Consider the following 22,197-nt stretch of genomic DNA (forward strand, 5'->3'; position numbering starts at 1 on the left):
TTCATTTCTTCATAATCAATACAATTTACAATGAAACTTGTCAGGCACAGCACTCCTTGGCACCATTGCCTCAGTGAGCTCCACTGCTGTCCTGCAGGTGGTGAACAAGGCAGCACATGGTAGTGGGGTCACTAAAGGGATTGAAAAGGATGACTGACTGAGTCCTGCTGGATGTCCAGTACTCTGGGGCACGGACTCGAGTGTCTGTCTGAGAACTCTGTCCCTGCCCAGTGGACATCTCTCTGTGTGAAGCCATGGGATCCCAGTCCAGGCTAGGAGCAGAGGGAGACACCTGCAGGGGTCCTTGGCAAGTTCTTGCTTCTTGGGAATCCCTGGACACCACTGAGAACGAATTTGGGCCACAGAGCAGCTCAGCATGCCCTGAGGCCAAAGGGAGAGAGGGAGCAGGGGCAGAGAGGCAGGAAGTGGTGCCTGGTGGTTCAGGCAGCAGCTGGTATGAGAGTTCTTAGTCTGGTCTCAATGCTGCAAGCGCCAGACCCACATGGAGCGTCTAGTTGAAAGGAGGTAATACATGATTTTAATATGTTTTATTATAGAAAGGAGAGAGAAGAGATAGGAAAGTAGGGGCCGGCCATCTCCACGTGGAAAGAGGAGGAAGGGAGGAGGAGAAAGTAAATATAAGAAGAGAAGAGGCTAAGCGCTAAAGGAGAGACGAGGGAGAGAGGAGAAGGAAGGGGAGGGGAGAGAGGAGGGGAGGGGAGGGGAGGAGAGGAGAGAAGGAAAAAATGGGGGCAAACCGCCCATTATATGGTGGGGTGGGCTCTCTGTCCATGGGGTGGGGCATACCTGGCTGTGGTCAGAAGACTGTGGGGGTAGAGTCCAGCTAGAATGTTGGGAGCTTGGGCATTGTCTATGTGATTGATAGCACAGGCTAAAGAGTAGGAGGACTCGTGTAGTAGGCCATCTATGTCTGGGAACGTGTCTCCACGTTTCTGTCCCCAGCGAAATCTTTCACTGGATCTCCAAAAGTTAAGACTCACTCAGTTAAAACACAGACTGCTATTTCAGGGTCCCACAGAAGCTCGCAGAAACTAAGTAGGCATAATTATTTTAATGTATCTGTTCAATTATTTATACTGAAACATTTACAATTTGTAAAATTACAGTTTGATATTATTTTAGTTTTATGCAACAATTGATATTGGAGAGAAGTAAAAATGATTTACAAATAGAAAGTTGTCATTTCTTGAAAAAGAAAGACGTGTATTGATTTTTATTGCAGATGGAGGAACAAAAGAATAAGGATTCAAGCATTCCCAAGGGTGAAAATACATTAGCTCAAGTTTCTTTATTATTATTACAATGTCCTTTATTGGCAGGCAATATGGTTTTAGAAATTGAACAGTCTTAGCTACAATAGGAGCTCACATCTAGCAAGCTTTTCTATAGAAAAATCATAGAAATTTCACATAAGAGATTTAGAGCAAAGAATGAGGAGAAGGCAGAAGATCCAGCTATCTGATGCCTCAAACGTCGAAAACCGACATGAGACTTTCAGGAAAATCTGTTCAAATGCACCAGAACTATGTATACATTCCTACAGAAACACCATACTTCTTCCGATTTGGTGGCACTGAGGGAAATCTTTCTGTCTTGGACAAGAAAATATTATGTTTCCTCCCTCCATATATATATATATATATATATATATATATATATATATATATATATATATGCATCTTTTTGTAGGATTTTCTCTTTGCTGGTTTATGTCTGATGTTTAAAAGGAGGAAAACATAAACACTCCTTTAACTTTAAATAATTCAAAAGCCAAAATATGAAAACATTTTAGCATATTATTTTGCAAATTTACACTATGCCTATTAGTGACAATTTTCAAGTTGTATTCTAATTAGAGATTTTAACAATATTATTATTTTCCCAGATATTATTTCTGTCTCATGGGATCAAATGAATTAGTATACTTTCAACACTCAATTATCTTCATTGTGAAAAGCATGCTGCTAATGAAAACATTTAACTGATCGTGTTAAATAATCAAATCATCTTGCTCTGCATTCTATGTTTCAGTGCATTTTTTGCATAATGAGGGTGAGAATCAACTGGGAGCACACATTCTAGTATCGTTTTTAAAAGTTTTTGATTGTGGGTTATGTTTAAGTATTTTACCTTAGTCCAACAGACTAGCTTCCAAATTATTCAATATGAGGCAATGTGTATATCCCCTAGCAAACATCGTAGGTTATCAAAAGCAAGGCCATTTATTTGCTGGTGAACATGTACACTAACCAACCACTGAACAGATACAGACTGCCATTGTAGAAATTTTACCCAAGTGCTTCATGTGCTAACAAACATGTCCATTCAACTTTGATTTGAACTGATAACCTCCATATAGCTATTTCTATAACCCCATTAATTCCTTATTAATAATCCTTGAGTTTTAGTCTGTTCTTTAAATAGTCCCCATAGTAGCTCCAGATAGTAAAACAAAAAACATTTTTTCAAAATTCCAATAGAAATGCAAATCTCAGTGTGATTCAAACATCCTTGCTAGAGCCTTCCTTTTTGTTTAACTTCTTTGGGTCTGTGGGTATATCATGGATATTTTGGATTTTTATGGATAATATCCACTTAAAAGTGAGTACCATGCACATCCTTTTGGGTGTGGGTTGCCTCATTTAGAATGATATTTTCTAGTTCCATTCATTTGCCTGAAAAATTCATGGTGTTTGTTTTTTATAGCTGAATAGTATTCTATTTTGAAAATGAACCTCATTTTCTGTATCCATTTGTATTAGTCAGGGTACTTTAGAGTCACAGAACTTAATGATAGTCTCTACATAGTAAGGGAACTTGTTGATGACTTACAGTCTGTAGTCCAACTCCCCAACAATGGCAATTAATAGCAGCTGTGGATGGAAATCCAAAGACCTAGCAGTTGCTCAGTTCCACAAGGAAAACAGGCAAAGAAGAGGGAGTGAATCTTCCTTCTTCCAAAGACCTTATGTAGGTCTCCAGCAGAAGGTGTGGCTCAGATCAACGGTGTGTGCCACCATGCCTGGATCTGGGACTTGCTTTGTCTCAGATGACCTTGAACTCAGAGATCTTCCTGTCTTAATCTTCTGGGATTCATAACCACTATGCCTCAAGATCTCCATGCCAAGATCCCGGTCAGAAACTTGTATCTCCCAGCCTCCAGATTAGGATCACAAGTGAGCCTCCCAATTCTGGATTGTAGTTCATTCCAGATATAGTCAAGTTGACAACCAGGAATAGCCATCACATAGTTCTTTGATCTGGGGTGATTTCAGTTTCTGGCTCTCTTACAAATAAACTTGCTAGGAACATAGTGGGGCATGACCCTTTTGGTATGGTGGAACATCTTTGGGACATATGTCTTGGAACAGCACAGCTAGGTCTTCAAGTAGAGCAACTTCCAATTTTCTGAGAAACTGCAGATTAATTTCTAGAGTGGTTGCCCAAGTTTTCAACAACAGCAATGGAGGCATGGTCCCAATCCTCCACATATTCATCAGCATGTGCTGTAGCTTTAGTTTTTGATCTTAGCCATTCTGATTCATTCAAGGTGGAATCTCAGGGTCCTTTGGATTTGCATTTCATTGATGACTAAGGATGCTGAGCACTTCTTTAAATGCTTCTCAGTTATTTAAGATCCCCTGTTGAGAGTTTTATATTTAGCTCTGTACCCCATTTTTAATGGTGTTGTTTGGTTTGTTGGAGTCTAACTTCTATTAATGATATGCTCATGCTTGCAGATAGGAGGTTAGCATAACTATCCTCTGAGAGGCTCTAGCTCACAGTTGACGGAAAGAGACACAGATACCCATTGTCAAACATTGGACAGAGGTTAGGGATTCTTATGGAAGTATTGGGGGAAGGATTGAAGGCCCAGAATGGGATGGGAAACCCACAGAAGGATCAACAGATTCAACTAACCTAGAACTCTGGGAGCTCACAGAAACTGAGCCACAAACCAAAGAACACACAGTGCCTTGAACTAGACCTTCTGTACATATGTAGTACACATACACTTCAGTCTCCATTTGGGCTCTCAACAACTTTAGCGGAGGCTCTCCCTAAAACTGTGGTATCTGTTCCCCAACAGGGTTGCCTTCTCTGGCCTCAGTGAGAGAGGATGCATGTACCTTGGCAGAGACTTGATGTGCCATAATGAGAGGATAACCAGGATGAAGACCCTCTCAGGGGAGAAGAAGATAGAGGATGTGGTAAGATTTTGTAAGGGGGAGACCAAAATGTAGGAAACAGTTTGATGTAAATAAATAAATCAATTTTTTAAAAAAATGCCTATCTCTGCAGATGGCTTCCTGTTGCTGGGCTTTTAACCTATTAACCAAAAAGGAAAGTTTTCAATAGAGTGGATTATATCAAAATTTACAAATTTAGTCAGTAAAATTTGTCTACTGCTATCAACTCACTCATCAAACCTAGTAGGACTCATATCTACTCTTCTTATTTTTGCTTGACTTTATCTTTAGATTGTGAACATGCAGAGCATGAGTATAGAAACATGTATTGGAATCAGTTAGAAGCCCACCTGTAAGTATTTCTCATGTTTTTTCTTTCAAACTTTAAAAGAGGAGCATATGCTAGGTAGGCAGCTTGTGCCACTTCCCCAACAAACTGTCTTGCTGCTCTTCCAAGGCACAATACCTCCAAAATGTAAATTCTATCTTCTGTCTAGCTTAACATAATATCTTCCATCACATGATCATATCTTTCTACAATTATTTGTAATTATTAATTTATTTACCACTCCACTGAGTCCCTGATGAAGTATTTCATGCATTTTCATATTCACTTCTATATGTTTTGGGATCCTAGTCCCCAACCATGGGAGCAATGAACAAATAATTTATTCTGTGGGACTTAATGTTTTATGAACAATGGTAAGACTATTCATTAACTGTGATAACACTAGATCCTAAATTGAAGTCAATTCTATCCCCTACTACAGCCCTATTCTGTCCCTTGAGTAGTTCTTTTCCTTGAGTTATTTGTGTTCTAATTTTAATATTTATGACTGGTCTATTCTTCAAATCTCCCTATTCCCAGTTTGTTGTTGTTGTCATTTTAATCATTAAAGTGTCTCCTAGCAACATACTTGGAAAGGATAAGGAAGGGGGAAATTCAATACATGGTCTCCTGATTTGCCAACAAAATAGAGTATTTTCTGATAGTCCAAAATCCAACTGCAAAGGGCAAGCAGAACCATGAAGTACTGTCAACCATGAACAGGACTCACTGCCTTCTACACCCCATGGATTCCGGATGCTTTGCTTCTGTAGATGCTATAAAATATTTACCTCCTGATGCAAACCCAATTTGTTATTCTTGGAACCAAAGTGCATTCCCATTGATAGGCCTGTTATCACCCCAAAGTTGCCTCAGTGCCACCTCATCCCATTTCTTCAGGTACCATTGACAGTCTCCTATAGAGCCAGCACTAAAACTGAATTTTTGAAGACTGCCAAATAGTTGATTTTCTGTTTTCCAGTTTAAAACCCCAGGAGATTAAACCTTTTCAAAGCAACTATTTTTTTTTCTTTTGAGCAACCCCTCAATAATTTCTATACTATGATCAGCTTTCAACTCATTGTGATGTTAGAAACATAACACTGTTTACTAATAAATAGTAGTTACACCATCTGTACCAGATCAGTCAGAGAACTTATTACACTCAGTTTCTAGTCAATTGTTTCTTTACTTTAGGTTTTCAGATTCTCTAAGATCAGGCCAATCTTAAACTCAGCCCAATTACCCTTTATTTTTCTCTCGTCCATTGTAAAGTAGGGGACACTGGTTCTTCAAAGTCTTAAATTCAATCTCTTTCTGTTGGTGCTGCTGTAAAAAATGCCAATGATTGATTAGTATATAAACAAGAGAAATTGTACATCACAGTCCTGGAGTCTGAAATATCTAAGATCTTTGCCAAAGATACAATGTCAGGTTGTCACTGGGATGCCTATTCACAGATATGGGATTTAAGTCTGAAACAATTCTCAGAGGCTTGTGGTCTGAGTACTTAGGCTCTATCTTATGCTATCTTGAAGTCTGTGAAGTATTTGAAAAGCTACTGGAGACAGGGCTTGCCTCTGTCCCTTAAATTATCTTTGTCACTATTTCAGCCAAGTCATTTTAGCCAGAACTCCAGTCAATCCTCCCTGTCTTCTCTTATCCTATTACTATCACAGGCAACCATTCTCTTTTGATTTCTACAAAGGAAGATGGCCTGAAATCCCTCTTAAAGTGGGTGCCAAATTAAACTATTTGTTATCTTATTTTTGTCAAGTGGTTGGAATTTTGACATATAAATATAGTTACAATCTTCAGAAATAGGAGAGTCAAGTTCTCTGGGATCAATTTTACAAGGTCATAATCATATTTATATGGATGAACCATGTGAATTTCCTATCAATGATCTACCTAGTACTGTCTCATATCAGCATATGGTAAGTACATCTAAACACACATACACACACACACACATACACACACACACACATACACACACATACACAAACATACACAAACATATACATATATTAGTTTCTTGGGAATTTCATGTAGTGTGTTTTGGTTATATTCACTATCCCTCAACAACTCTTCACAGGTGCATCTTTCATTCACTATATACACAACATTTTCAACTTTGTATTCTTTTAGTTATTTTTTTTTTTGCCACCAATGTCAATTTGTGCTCTTCAAATATGCTTGAATATAGCCTTGCAATGAAACACTGAATTTCAATATATGAGTTTTAGGAGGAGTTGACAATACATTCACACTTTTTCATCTCCTAATAGCAAGCTTTTTGTTCTGTATTTCAAGTCCATCTAGATTCATAGGTACAGTCGTATGCAACAAAGCACTGAAACTAAAGGAAACCTTATCTGGAAGACAAAGAGAAATCCCTCTAAGATTGGGAGTCAAATAAAGATATACCTTAAATTATTTCAGTCAGGGGTTAAGAGAGAATAACATACAAGTTGCTAGAGCAATCTTCATTGCAAAATAAGAGTTCTATTACACTCTGTGTGGACATAGACTTGTTACCTAATATATATAAAATCCTTAAATTTTTCCATTCATATATTTGAAGAAGTGAATAACTCTTTCATATTATCTGTTTCATAATGTTACTATAATATGTCAGTTATTAGTAACAATATTTCTATTTATTGTACTCTATATGGATTGATCAATGATGTCTTTTATAATTTATGCATTCAAATATGATAAAGGAAGTGAAATCTTCTTCTTGAGGAGAACTACTATTTGTATCATGTACATATTAACTTCATACAAATTTGAACACTTCTGTAGTTTGATGCACTGCTGGGGATGTCTGTGGTTTGTGGTTCAAGCTGAAGCCATGCAGTTGTCCTTGGGCTGTGTTGCTACATAGGGGCATGTTGATATTTGTGGTTCACCTGTGCTGCTGCCTGTGTCCATGTTGATGTCGATGAGCCAGGCTATCTTACTGGTTAATATTTGTCTGTGGTAAGTGTTACACTGTAGTCCATGTTGATGTCCTTGGCCTCTGCTGTCAATGAAGGCTATGATAGTATCCATGGCTTAGGCAGAGGGTTGTGTTAATGTCCATGGACCATAGTGCCACTGGAGACCAAGAAGAATGTTTTGGCATTTTCTGATGCAAGAAACCACACAGATATTCTTGGTCTGTGTTGTTTCCAGAAACCATGTAGAAGTCAGAGTCTATGCTATGGTTGACTATAATGGGTAAGCAAACTACTTTTGGAGTGATATGAATGACTATAGATGTGCAGTTGAAAAACAGGAACATAGAAGACACATGTGACAATCCCTAAGCCCATATGACTATCCCAAAAAATAAGAACATAAAAAGGAAACTATCAAAGACAACAATTGTGATAGGGATGCTGAAGTATACCTCTCCACAACTGATGGCTTCTGGAGGGAGTGGATTGCAGATGGAGAAGGACTCAGTTTTCTTAGGGGGCTGACCACTGAGAGTTTTACAATGTTCCAGTGAATATATGGAAAAGATAAATTGGGTTTGTTCATTTTTCTTTCTTGTATTTCCTTCTTATTTTTTGATGAGAGAAGTCACAAGGGTGAGGGGTTGAAATTGAAGAGTGAGAATGATAAGGTTTCCTGATATGAAAATTTCAAATAACTAATAAAAATATATTAGTGTCTGTTAAGCAAATTTTCCCCTGTGCCCATGTGTTCAAGGCTCTTCTGCATTTTTCTCTTCTATTAGTTTCAGTGTATCTGGTTTTATGTGGAGGTCCTTGATCCACTTTGATTTGAGCTTTGTACAAGCAGATAAATATGGATCAATGTACATTCTTCTACATGCTGACTGACAGTTGAGCCAGAACCATTTGTTGAAAATGCTGTCTTTTTTACACTAGATGGTTTTAGCTACTCTGTCAATGATCAAGTGACCATAGGTGTATTGGTTTATTTCTGAGTCTTCAATTCTGTTCCACTGATCTACATGCCTGTCTCTGTACCAGTTCCATACAGTTTTCAACACTATTGCTCTGTAATACAGTTTGAGGTCAGGGATGGTGATTTGCGGAGAAGTTCTTCTGTTGTTGATGCTCTAAGACAAATGGAACTTCATAAAATTGCAAAGCTTCTGTAAGGCAAAGGACACTGTCAATAGGGCAAAATAGCAACAAATAGATTGGAAAAAGATCTTTCCCAATCCTACATCTGATAGAGGGGTAACATTCAAGATATATAAAGAACTCAAGAAGTTAGACTCCAGAGAACCAAATAACCCTATTAAAAAATGGGAAATAGACCTAAACAGAGAATTCTCAACTGAGTAAGGGCCTAGAAGCACCTAAAGAAATGTTCAACATCCTTAGTCATCAGGAAAAGGCAAATCAAAACAACCCTGAGATTCCACCTCACACTAGTCAGAATGTCTAGGATAAAAAACTCAGGTGACAGCAGATGCTGATGTGGAGAAAGAGGAGCACTCCTCTATTGCTGGTGAGATTGTAAGCAAGTACAGCCACTCTGGAATCTGGTGGTTCCTCAGAAAATTGGACATAGTACTACCTGAGGACACAGCTAGTCCTGGGCATATACCCAAAAAATGCTCCAACATCTAAAAAGGACACATGTCCCACTATGTTCATAGCAGCCTTATTTATAATAACCAGAATTTGGGAACAACCCAGATGTCCTTCAACTGAGGAATGGATACAGAAAATGTGGTACATTTACACAATGGAGTACTACTGAGCTATTGAAAACAATAACTTCATGAAATTCTTAGACAAATGAATGGAATTTGAAAATATCATCCTGAGTGAGGTAAATCAGTCACAAAATAACACACATGGTATGTATTCACTGATAAGTGGATATTAGGCCAAAAGCTCAGAATACCAAAGATACAATTTACAGACTACATGAAGCTCAAGAAGAAGGAAGACAAAAGTTTGGAGTCTTCAGTTCTTCTTAGAAGAGAGAACAAAATACTCACAGGAGGGAGTAAATACGGAGACAGAGTATGGAGCAGAAACTTAAGGAAAGGCCATCCATTCCATATACAGTCACCAAACCCAGACACTACTGTGGATTTCCAGAAGTGCTTGCGGACTAGAGCCTGATATAGCTGTTTCATAACAGGTTCTGCCAGAGCCTGACAAATACAGAGGCAACCATTGGACTGAACATAGGGTCCCCAATGAAGGAGTTAGAGAAAGGCCTGAAGGAGGTAAAGAGTTTTGTACCACCATAGGATGAACAAGAATATCAACCAATCAGACACCCCAAATCTCCCAGGGACTAAACCACTAACCAAAGAGTACACATGGTAGGACTCATGGCTCCTGCTGCATATGTAACAGAGGATGGCTCTGTTGGGCATCAGTGGGAGTAGAGGCCCTTAATCCTGTGAAGTTTTGATGCCCCAGTGTAGGGGAATGCTAGGGCAGGGAGGCAGAAGTGGGTGGGTGGTGTGGGTGCACCCTCATAGAAGCAGGGGGATGGTGATGGGATAGGGGGAGGGGTGGACTGGGACAGGGAATAAAATTTGAAGTATAAATAAAGAAAATATCCAATAAAAGTTATATTGGAAGGAAAAAAATAATTTGCCTAAGTCCCCAAATCTGCAAAGTGAACACTGGGAATATAGGAGAGAGTCTATGGTGAAGATGCCACCCAATTAAATGGAAAATGAATGGTATGTTCTTCTTTGTCTTAAATATATAGAACAAAATGTATGCCAAAATTGTGAGTTTGATTCCCAGTAAAAATAAACGTCTAGTATATTTTTTCTTTTTTTTATTAGATATTTTCTTTATTTATATGTCATACGATCTTTCCTTTCCAAATTTCCCCTCATAAAACAAAAACAAATACAAAAACAAAAAACAACAAGAACAAACACCTGTTTCCTCCCCCCACCACCTCCCCCTGCTTGCCACCCCACCTTCTCCTGCTTACTGGCCCTGGCATTCCCCTACACTGGGACATCTAGTATATTAAGGCTCAAACAAAGAAATAGATTAGAGGTACACATACACGCAAACTAGAAACAGAGATGTCTTTCTGGGCTTGGGGATCATGATTGAATTTGTGTTTTAATCACATAGAATGGTAAGATTAGATTTAAGAGCTAAGATATAAAGTTACTGGCAAAGACCAGATAATGGTATCAGAAAACTTTTAGGTGGCAATTGGAGAACATGAGGACAGAGATTCACATGAGGAGAGTTTTTCCTTTTAACGAGGTAAATTAACTGTATGGGAGATGACCTGCAACATGTGTGACAGTGGGACAGTTTAGAAGGAATGAAAATTTTTAATTATAAATTGCATGTTTCTGTGTATTATATTTCTACAGTTGAAATATGAATTAGGAGTAAAGCATCTTTTCAAAGCATTTTTTATTTTCTTCACATCTTTTTTATTAGAAAACATCAATTTTCCTTATGAGAAATATTACACTTTTCATTATTCTCCAAATCCATTATTACTTTGCAGGCAATGCTGTGCTCAAGTGATTTTTAAATTGAGCCCTGAGCCATTCCATTATAATGCAAACCACTATTAATTTTTCAAAAACTTTACAGCAGTTTTGATCAAAGCTAGATTTTGATGTTCATGTCAAGAAATTGACAGTGGCAAGGAGGTACCCACTCACATGCAGTAGATCCAAACAAAGTAATGGACCCCAACTGAGGCCAGCACAACAATGAGATAATTCATTTAGTAATAATATCTGAAAGGCCTATCATGTTTGACTCATCTTAAGTTTACTGCAATAATATTAGGATCTGTGTTATGTTAATATTACATGAATCTAGCTTGAGGCTATTAGGGTAAAATGAGTTGATTTTTACATTTGACTGTATTTTAAATGAGAACAAAAATTTAGATTTGAATTGAAATGACATTGACATGAATATACCCCTACCAAGTTGAGGGTTAGATTTCTACTCATAATCTTTCACAATTTGCAAAGGGGCTGTTATTGCAAATGTTATTTTTTCCAATAAAGAGACAGCTCATTAGATCTCATTACCAGTCTGCAGCTGTCGCAGAATATAGATTTCCAACTTGGAGCAATATATCTTTTCACGAATGCTTTCACAGAAAATGTGGAAAAGATCTATTTCATCATTAACCTGCAATGACATTATACATGGCTGCACTTGCACCTTCGGCTTTTCTGTGGATCTCTTCATAGTTTATTAACTTTAAGTTGAATAATTCAATTTTCTCCAAGTGCAATGCTTGCTTCTTCTAAATTCTAAAGAGTTTGAAAGTGACATTTCTAAAGCCAAATACAGGCATGTTGTTTTGTAATCTGGATAATCTTAATAAACAAAAATACATCATCTTACTACATTATGTGTGCAATAATAAAGACAGAAACAATGAAAAAGTAATTTAGTACTTACTACACTCAAAATGTTTGCACTCTACTTAGTCATTCAAAAGCAGATCGTAAATGGATTAAATAGGTAGTAATGCTTTTTAAAATTAATATATTCTAAGAATAGTCATGAAATAACCCAAAATCCTGTTACATCTGCTGTATGAAAATAAATTCTTGAAGAAAGGACAAATCATTGTCTATGTCACTTACAATGATCATTAGTAAGGATTTCTCAAAGTGAGAAACATGGTTTTAATGTTCAATGTTTTGTGAGATAAAAAGAGAACATGTCTTTGCAACATTATGAGAAGAGCAAATGTTTAATTATGGACATATAGTAAGAGGAAAACCATGCCAAAGACAGAGAAAATATTTTCAGCAAAAACATAGCATACACATTTTTAAACACAGGAACATATATACCCATTCATGTAAAATAAGTAAATGTAAAAATAAATAGGTAATGCTTCAGAAAACATTTCCTGTGTAATATCAACATTAAAATACTAAATACATAAAACAAATGAAGTATATTGAAAATGTATTAAGACAAAAAATTAAATCACACAAAAGGTAGGCCTATGAGTATAACATTTTGTTTTTCTATTCTTTTTTTCTCTGCAGCCTTGAGTTAGTTTTATTCATAATACTAGGCTTTTTAAATATGAGGTAACAGAAAAATAACTATGAATAAACCAAATTATTTTTTACTTTTTATTTTTTATTTTATTTTATTTATTGACATTTCAAATGTTATCCCCTTTCCCAGATTCCTCTCTGCAAATGCCCTATGCTCACCTACCCACCTATCCACTCTTGCCTCACAGCCCTGGCATTCCTTACACTGGGGCATCAAACATTCACAGGACCAAGGGCTTCTCCACCCACTGATGCCAGATTAGGCCCCTTTACCTCCTTCAGTCTTTCCCATAGCTCCTCCGTTGGAGTCCCTGTGCTCAGTCCAATGGTTAGCTGCAAGCATATGCATCTATATTTGTCAGGATCTGGCAGAGCCTCTCAGGAGACAGCTGTATCAGGCTCCTGTCAGCAAGCACTTCTTAGCATCCATAATAGTGTCTGGGTTTAGTGTCTGCATGTGGGATGGATCCTTAGGTGGGACAATCTCTGGATGGCCTTTCCTTCAGTCTCTTCTCCACTCATTGTCCCTGTATTTCCTTTAGAAAGGAGCAATTCTGGGTTAAAATTCTGGAGATGAGTAGGCGGGCCCATCCCTCAACTGGAGCCATGCCTAAATTCTGGATATGATTTCCACAGGTTTTCCCTCCCTTTTGTGGGGTATTTCAGCTAATGTCATCCCTGTAGGGTCTTGGGAAGCTCTTGCTTTTGCATCATCTGTGTCTTTCTGGTTACTATCCCCAGTTCCCTATCCCCCATTGCTACACAGCTTTGTTCAAATTCCATCTCTTCCAATTCCTGATTCTTCCCATCTTTTTCCTCTCCCTCTTTTCTCTTCCTCCCAAGTCCCTTCCACTCTCTACTTCCCTTGATTATTTTGTTCCCCCTTCTAAGTAGGACTGAAGCATCCATTCTCTGGTCTTCCTTTCATTTGAGGTTCATGTAGTCTATGATGTATATCATGGATATTCCATGCTTTTGATTAATATCCACTTATCAGTGAGTATATACCATGTGTGGTCTTTTATGAGTGAGTTGCCTCACTCAGGATGATATTTTCAAGTTCCATCCATTTGCCTGCAAAACTCAGGATGGCCTCATTTTTAATAGCTGAGTTGTTTTCCATTGCATAAATGTACAAAATTTTCTATAACCACTTCTCTGATGAGGGACATCTGGGTTGTTTCTAGCTTCTGGCCATTATAAATAAGGCTGGGAATCACCATCCCTGAACTCAAGCTGTACTATAGAGCAATTGTGATAAAAACTGCATGGTATTCATACAGAGACAGGCAGGGAGATCAATGGAATATAATTGAACACCCAAAATTTAACACACAAACCTATGACCACTTGATATTTGACAAAGGATCTAAATCCATCCAATGGAAAAAAGACAGCATTTTCAACAAATGGTTCCAGCTCAACTGGTAGGTAGCATGTAGAAGAATGAAAATCAAACAATTTTTATCTTCTTGTACAAAGCTCAAGTCCAAGCGAATCAAGGACCTTCACATAAAACCATATACACTGAAACTAATAGTAAAGAAAGTGGGCAAGAGCCTTGAGCACATGGGGACAGGGAAAATTTCCTGAACAGAACACCAATAGCTTATGCTCCTAAGGTCTAGAATTGACAAATGGGACTTCATAAAATTACAAAAGTGCTGTAAGGCAAAGTACACTGTCAATAGGACAAAATAGCAACCAACAGATTGGGAAAGAATCTTTACCAATCCTATATCTGATAGAGGGCTAATATTGAATATATACAAAGAACTCAAGAAGTTAGACTCCAGAGAACCAAATAACCCTGATAAAATTGGGGTGCAGTGCTAAACAAATAATTCACAACTGAGGAATACTGAATGGCTGAGAAGCACCTAAAGAAATGTCCAACATCTTTAGTTATCAGGGAAATGCAAATCAAACAACCCTGAGATTCCATGTCACACCAGTCAAAATGACTAAGATCAAAAGTTCAGGTGACAGCAGTTGCTGCTTAGGATGTTGAGAAAGAGGAACACTCCTCTATTGCTGGTAGAATTGCAAGCATGTACATGACTCTGAAAATCAGTTGGGTGGTTCCTCAGAAAATTGGACCTAGTACTACCTGAGGACCCAGCCATACCACTCCTGGGCAAATACCCAGAAGATGTTCCAACATGTAATAAGGACACATGCTCCACTATGTTCATAGCAGCCATATTTATAATATCCAGAAACTGGAAACAAACCAGATGTCCCTCAACAGAGGAATGGATACAGAAAATGTGGTACATTTACACAATGGTGTACTACTAGCTATTAAAAACAATGAATTTATGAAATTCTTATGGAAATGGATGGATCTGAAGAATATTATCCTGAGTGAAGTAACCCAATCACAAAAGAACACACGTGGTATGCACTCTCTGATAAGTGGATATTAGCCCAGAAGATCAGAATACAGGAAGAACAACACACAAACCACAAGAAACTCAAGAAGAAGGAAGACCAAAGTGTGGATACTTCATTCCTTCTTAAAAGGGGAAACACAATACCCATGGAAGGAGTTGCAGAGACAAACTATGGAGCAGAGACTGAAAGAAGGATACTGATTTGTTTGAGTTAATTTTGTATCCAGACACTTTGCTGAGGCTGTTTATCAGCTGTAGGAGTTCTCTGGTAGAATTTTTTGGGTCTCTCAAATAAACTATCATACCATCTGCAAATAGTGATATTTTGATTTCTCACTTTCCAATTTGTGTCCCTTTGACCTCCTTTTCTTGTCGAATTGTTCTAGCTAAAATTTCAAGTTCTATATTAAGTAGATAGGGAGAGAATGGGCAGCCTTCTCTAATCCCTGCTTTTAGTGGAATTGTTTCAAATTACTCGCCATTTAGCTTGATGTTGGATACTGGTTTGGTGTATATTGCTTTTACTATGTTTAGGTATGGGCATTGAATTCCTGATCTTTCCAAGAATTTTAACATGAAGAGGTGTTGAAATTTTATCAAATGTTTTCTCAGCAGCTAATGAAATGGTCATGTGTTTTTAGTTTTTGAGTTTCTATATGTAGTGGATTACATTGATATATTTCCTTATATTAAGGCATCCCTCCATCCCTGTGATGAAGCCTAAATGATCATGCTGAATGCTTGTTTTGCTGTGTTCTTGGATTCAATTTGCATGAATTTCATTGAGTATTTTTGGATTGATATTCATAAGGAAAGTTGGTCTGAGGTTCTCTTTCTTTTTTGAGTCTTTGTGCAGTTTTGGTATGAGTATAACTATGGCTTCATAGAACCAATTGGGTAGGGTTCCTGTTTCTATTTTGTGGAATAGTTTTTAGAGTATTGGTATTAAGTCTTCTTTGAAGGTCTGAGAGAATTCTTCACTAAACCCATCTAGTCCTGAGCCTTTTTTAATTGGGAGACATTTAATTGCTGCTTCTATTTTTTAGGGTTTATGGGATACTTTAGATGGTATCTTTAATCCTGATTTAACTTTTTAACTGGCTTTTGTTTAGAAAATTGTTTATTTCATCCAGATCTTCCATTTTGTGGAGTACAGGTTTTTGTAATAGAATCAGATTTTTTTTAAATTTCCTCATTTTCTGTTTTATATCTCCCTTTTCGCTTATGATTTTGTTAACTTGGATACTGTCTTGTGCCCTCTGGCTTGTCTGGCTAAGGGTTTATCTTGTTGACATTCTCAAATAACTATCGCATAGTTTGGTTGATTCTTTGTATAGTTCTCTTTGTTTCTATTTGGTTAATTTCAGCCCTGAGTTTGATTATTTCCTGTCATTCATTTATCTTGGGTGTATTTGCTTCTTTCTGTTCTAGAGCTTTCACGTGCGTTGAGAAGGTGCTAGTATATGCTCTCTCCAGTCTCCTTTTGGAGACACTCAGAGCTATGCATTTTCTTCTTAGCACTGCTTTCATTATGTCTCATAAGTTTGGGTATGTTGTTCCTTCATTTTCATTAAGTTATAAAAAGTCTTTAATTTCTTTCTTTATTTCTTCCTCGACCAAGTTATTGAGTAAGGTGTTGTTCAGCTTTCATGTATATGTGGGGTTTCTGTTGTTTTTGTTGTAATTGAAGGCAGCCTTAGTCCGTGGTGATCTGATAGGATTGATGGAATTATTTCAAACTTCTTGTATCTGTTGAGGCCTGTTTTGTGATTGATTATATGGTCAGTTTTGGAGAAGGTACCATGAGGTGCTGAGGAGGTATATTCTTTTGTTTAAGAATGAAATGTTCTTAAGCCGGGCGGTGGTGGCGCATGCCTTTAATCCCAGCACTTGGGAGGCAGAGGCAGGAGGATTTCTGAGTTCGAGGCCAGCCTGGTCTACAAAGAGAGTTCCAGGACAGCCAGGGCTACTCAGAGAAACCCTGTCTCGAAAAACCAAAAAAAAAAAAAAAAAAAAGAATGAAATGTTCTATAGATATGTGTTAAATCATTTGGTTTATAACTTCTGTTAATTTCACTGTGCCTTTGTTTAGTTTGTGTTTCCATGATCTGTCTATTCCTGAGAGTGGGGTGTTGAAGTCTCCCACAATTATTGTATGAGGTGCAATATGTGCTTTGAGCTTTAGAAAAGTTTCTTTTATGAATGTGGGTGCCCTTGCATTTGGAGCATAGATGTTCAGAACTGAGAGGTCATCTTGGTAGATTTTCTCTTTGATAAGTATGAAGTATCCTTCCTTATCTGTTTTTTTGATAAGTTTAGTTTGAAAGTCAATTTTATTTGACATTAGAACAGCTACTCCAGCTTGTTTCTTGGGACCATTAGCTTGGAAAATTGTTTTCCAGCCTTTGACTCTGAGGTAGTGTCTGTCTTTGTCACTGAGGTACATTTCCTGTATGCAGTAAAATGCTATGTCCTGTTGAAATATCCAGTCTCTTAATCTATGTCATTTTATCAAGGAATTGGATCCATTTATTTTAATAGATATTAAGGAATAGAGATTGTTGCTTCTTGCTAGTTTTGTTGTTAGAAGTGAAATAATGTTTGTGTGACTATCTTCTTTTGGGTTTGTTGAAAGATTACTTTCTTGCCTTTTCTAGAGAGTTGTTCCCCTACTTGTGTTGGAGTTTTCCATTTATTATCCTTTGTAGGGCTGGATTTGTGGAAAGATATTTTGTAAATTTGCTTTTGTCAGAGAATATCTTGTTTTCTCCTTCTGTGGTAACTGAGAGTTTTACTGGGTATATAGCCTGCACTAGCATTTTTGTTCACTTAGGGTCTGTATGACATCTGCCCAGAATCTTCTGGCTTTCATAGTCTCTGGTGAGAAGTCTGGTATAATTCTGATAGGTCTACCTTTATATGTTACTTGACATTTTCCACTTACTGCATTTAATATTCTTTCTTTGTTTTGTGCATTTGGTGTTTTGATTATTATGTGACAAGAGGAATTTCTTTTCTGGTCCAATCTATTTGGAGTTATGCAGGATTTTTGTATGTTTATGAGCATCTCTTTCTTTAGGTTAGGGACGTTTTATTCTATAATTTGTTGAAGATATTTTTGTTCCTTTAATTTGGGAATCTTTGTTCTCTTCTATACCTATTAGAATTATTACCATACCTGATTTCAAGTTGTACTGTAGAATCACAGTAGAACATTGAAAAACAAACAAAGAAGTAAAAACATACATGCAGATGCATGAAATAAAATAGAGGATATAAATATAGGCTCACATACCGATAGACAATTGACTATTTATTTATAAAGATGCCAAAATACACATTTAAGAAAGTATATCCCTTAAAAATACATGTAAACGTTAATTTGTTTTTGTTTTTTGGGTTTTTTTGTTTTATTTTTGTTTGTTTTTACTACAAGTAGTGCAAGAAGATGCTATGTATACTGCTGCAGGACTATTGTAGTTAACAATCTTACTCACCTGTGAACCATTTGTGTTATCTTCCAACTGGTCAGACAAAGTGTGTGCAATGATGCAACCGTAGCATATCTGTGATGGAAGCATACATCTAGTTTCTGGCCAGAATTCTGGCCTCTTCCATAGGTGGTGATACACATCAGGTACTATGAATCAAGTTAATAGGTAAATGAATTAGATGATTATAGAACCAAGCAGGAAAATGGTGGAGTTATTTTGTAAAAAGATTATGATGTATCAATCAGACTGCATTGTCAATATTCATTACATACCTATAGGTTAGTGCTGCTGTCACTTTTTGTTCTGAGAAGTTCCTTTTGGTAGTGGGCAATGGTAATTATAGAGGATTCTAACTGGTCAAGGTCAAGTGTTAAGAACTAGTGACTGTGTGTTGCTCAGCTATAAATTGAATATTGTTTTACCTACTCCAAATATCAAACAATATCATGAATATCATTACAGAAACAATGTAATAGAAGGAGACTGGCATGAAATGCCTTTCAGGTGTCATATGGCCCTAATACTCCTGATCTCATAGTAGCCATAATTGTTTTTGCAAAACCTATTCAAGATTAAGCCTGGGAACATCTTGTCATGGAAGAAGAAAAGATGGCTGAGGCCCTAAACCTCTATGACAATCAACAATCAGTGGTAGCTAGAGAGGAGGGGTCCTACAAACTCAGCCCTCCTTAATGATCTTTAGGCCTTTATGCAAGTAGTGACTCTTGGATATGGTAGATGCTCTATCACTGGTGTAGCTCATAAAAATGTCACACTCCTGAAAGCACCATAAGTAAAATTCATTGGGTCACACACATGCACAAAATACAAAGCAAAAGACAAAGAACAGAAAAGCAGGTGATAGAATATTTGAAAAGATAAAGAGAAGAAAAAGTATGAGTGCTTAACAGGAGTGAATATGATCCAAAATATTTATACATGTGTGAAAATATGATGAAACACATTTCAATACGATTAATTTATATATCAAAGATTTTCTTAAGCACTATATATTTAAATTCTTCTTTATTTCATAGTTAACACATACTGTTAAGATTTCATTTGCTCAAATGTACTTTACTCTATGCAAATTTCTTTATTTCTGATATTGATACTTTATCTTTAAGAAACGAGTATATGTGAGGCACACTTAGATTAAGTATCTATCATGGTATTATAAACGGATGAAAACAAAATAGTTCAAAACTCCTCTTATATAATCAATTACATTAAAAAGGCACTAACACATTGCATATGAAAGTTATGTTATAAAATAGATGAAAAATACTAAAAATAATGCATCTAGTGCTTGTTTAAGGATTTAACATTGCTCCCCTTCTAAAGTTTAGGAATTCCACAATGAGTTGATATATAAGTAATAAAAGATATATGAGGTATATTTATATGTATGTATATATATGATACATATATTTATATTGATGATATATAATTATAGATATAGATAGTTGATATACAGATAGATACAAATATGCATAATATATAGATGTTAGATAGATAGTGATACACAGATATGTAGTTATATAGATATAAAATACATAAATAAACCCTCAGAAGATAGATGAAATATATGGATACAGTGATAAAGATGTAGATGAGGGAAGAGAAATACAGAGAAAGGGGACGAAGAAATGAGAATGAAATAAAACTGAAAAACAGCTATTTTATTAATAAAGTTCTAATATTTATTTAAAAATTGATAAGACATATGAACTAAATTAGACTATTATATGATAAAATTATTTTTAAATTATTTGTACTATTCACTGTTAAACTTTTTATATACCTTAGAATTTTTAAGATATTAATTTACCCATAGTATTTTAATATAAAGTATAAATTGATGGCATTTTTCCATAATTTTTAGTTTTAAAACTAATATTTGTTGTCATTATACTCCTAGCAATTGTGTTCCTTTAAACTACTTTCTGGATTTTTTTATCCAAGTTGATTATTTCTTTTTCTTCTTAGACATCAGAAATTTGTACTATTTGTTCATGTTGTTTATGAATTGGTTAGTGTTTTTCTCTATCTGTATTATGCATATGTATATGCCACCACCCTTATATGAATGTCAGAGGACAATTTTTGGGAAGCACAGCTCTCCTTCCTCAGTGTGGTGTCTTAACAATCAATACAGTTTAAGTCAATAGTATGGTGTCTTTGTAGGTATCAATGTTGAACCAAGATTCAGCACGGGAAAATGAGCATAAGTGCTTCAACTTGTCATTTCTATAGCAATGCCTTCAATTTTGTTACTCACATAAATGAGATACATAAATAAATCTTTTTAATAAAGGAAAAAACGAAAGTATTTATTTGTGGGATATGTTGTGTGAAATTGTCTCTTTGTCCTTCACATACCTAAGTCAATCTCTGATTGGCTTTAATAAAACTCTAACAGCTAGTTAGCTGGGAAGGAAGTGGAGGAGTGACTTCTCTTGGGAGGAAGAAAGAACTCTGAGTAAGAGAAGAAGGAAGGCTCTTTAAACAGGAGGCATGGAAGGTCACAGTCCTGGAAGGTGTAGTTAGCTACTTGGCTGGATAGAGTTAGGAGGACAGATCAATGTAGATGAGCAACTTGAGAGTCTGACTAGCTAAGACCTACAGCTTTGAAATATTCAAAGGCCTCTGCATGATTATTTGGGGAAAAGCTTGTTAAGAAATAATTTCCACTGTAATTCTAGTAACAAATAGTTAAATGGGAAATTCAGAAATCTCATCACAATGTGTGTCTTTTTCTCTATGTTCTAGGTCATACTTTGTAAAGTAGTATTATAGTTAATAAATTAATATGAATCATAATAACTAGAATCAGGTCACCGTGCACTTTGACATCTGGTCCTAGAAAAATAAATTTAGCCCATTTGTTTTCATTTGAAGGACAGTGTTGGGTTTTGTTCAATGAATAATGTAAATTTCAGTCTCACAGCTCTTTTTGTCCTCATGAATGAAAATGAGAATACCTATGAAATTTTAAAAATAGTTTTGTAATGAATATTAACCTACTTGGATATAGTATATTTGAATATTTTCCTCTTTGTTCATGTAGTTTTCTCAGAAATATTTTCTACTATTGGTCAAGTAGACAATTTATACTGTGTTATATCTACAAATCACTTATATTAGATGTTTTAATTAAGATGTTGATTAATGTTGTATGTGGTTAGTGGTTTGAAAGAGAAGTCCTCCATAGACTTTAACATTTGGATAGTTGAATCAAAGCTGGTGGTACTGTTAGTAGTAATTCAGTGGGTGTGGCCAGAACAAATATTTTATTGTTGTGGACTTTTAGAGCTTAAGGTTTCATCCTACTATAGGGTTGCTCTCTTTGTTTTGCCCTATCATTTCCTCAACTTACCTTGTCGTGTATCTGTTCAAACCACATAAATTCTAACATTTTCAGTAATTGCTTGATAAGAAATTATTTAGCCATGTTTTAGTAATATTTAATCAAACAGAAATTTGTGTTTTATCTCTTTTTTTTAAACATCAGTAGTTTATTTCTGACATTTTTTTGCACAGTACAACTTAGGAAAAAAATGTTTTCTTATACCAATCATCACAATAAAACTTAAGGCATGATGACATGTAAACTCCTTTGCAGACTACACCTTTTTATAAGATACATTGGATCTCTCTTCCATAAGAATAGGTTCTTTCACTTGGGAGGCATAGGCAGGTGGATCTCCGAGTTCGAGGCCAGCCTGGTCTACAAAGTGAGTTCCAG

This window comes from Mastomys coucha, unplaced genomic scaffold (assembly GCF_008632895.1).
Source record: "Mastomys coucha isolate ucsf_1 unplaced genomic scaffold, UCSF_Mcou_1 pScaffold14, whole genome shotgun sequence".
Taxonomy (NCBI): domain Eukaryota; kingdom Metazoa; phylum Chordata; class Mammalia; order Rodentia; family Muridae; genus Mastomys; species Mastomys coucha.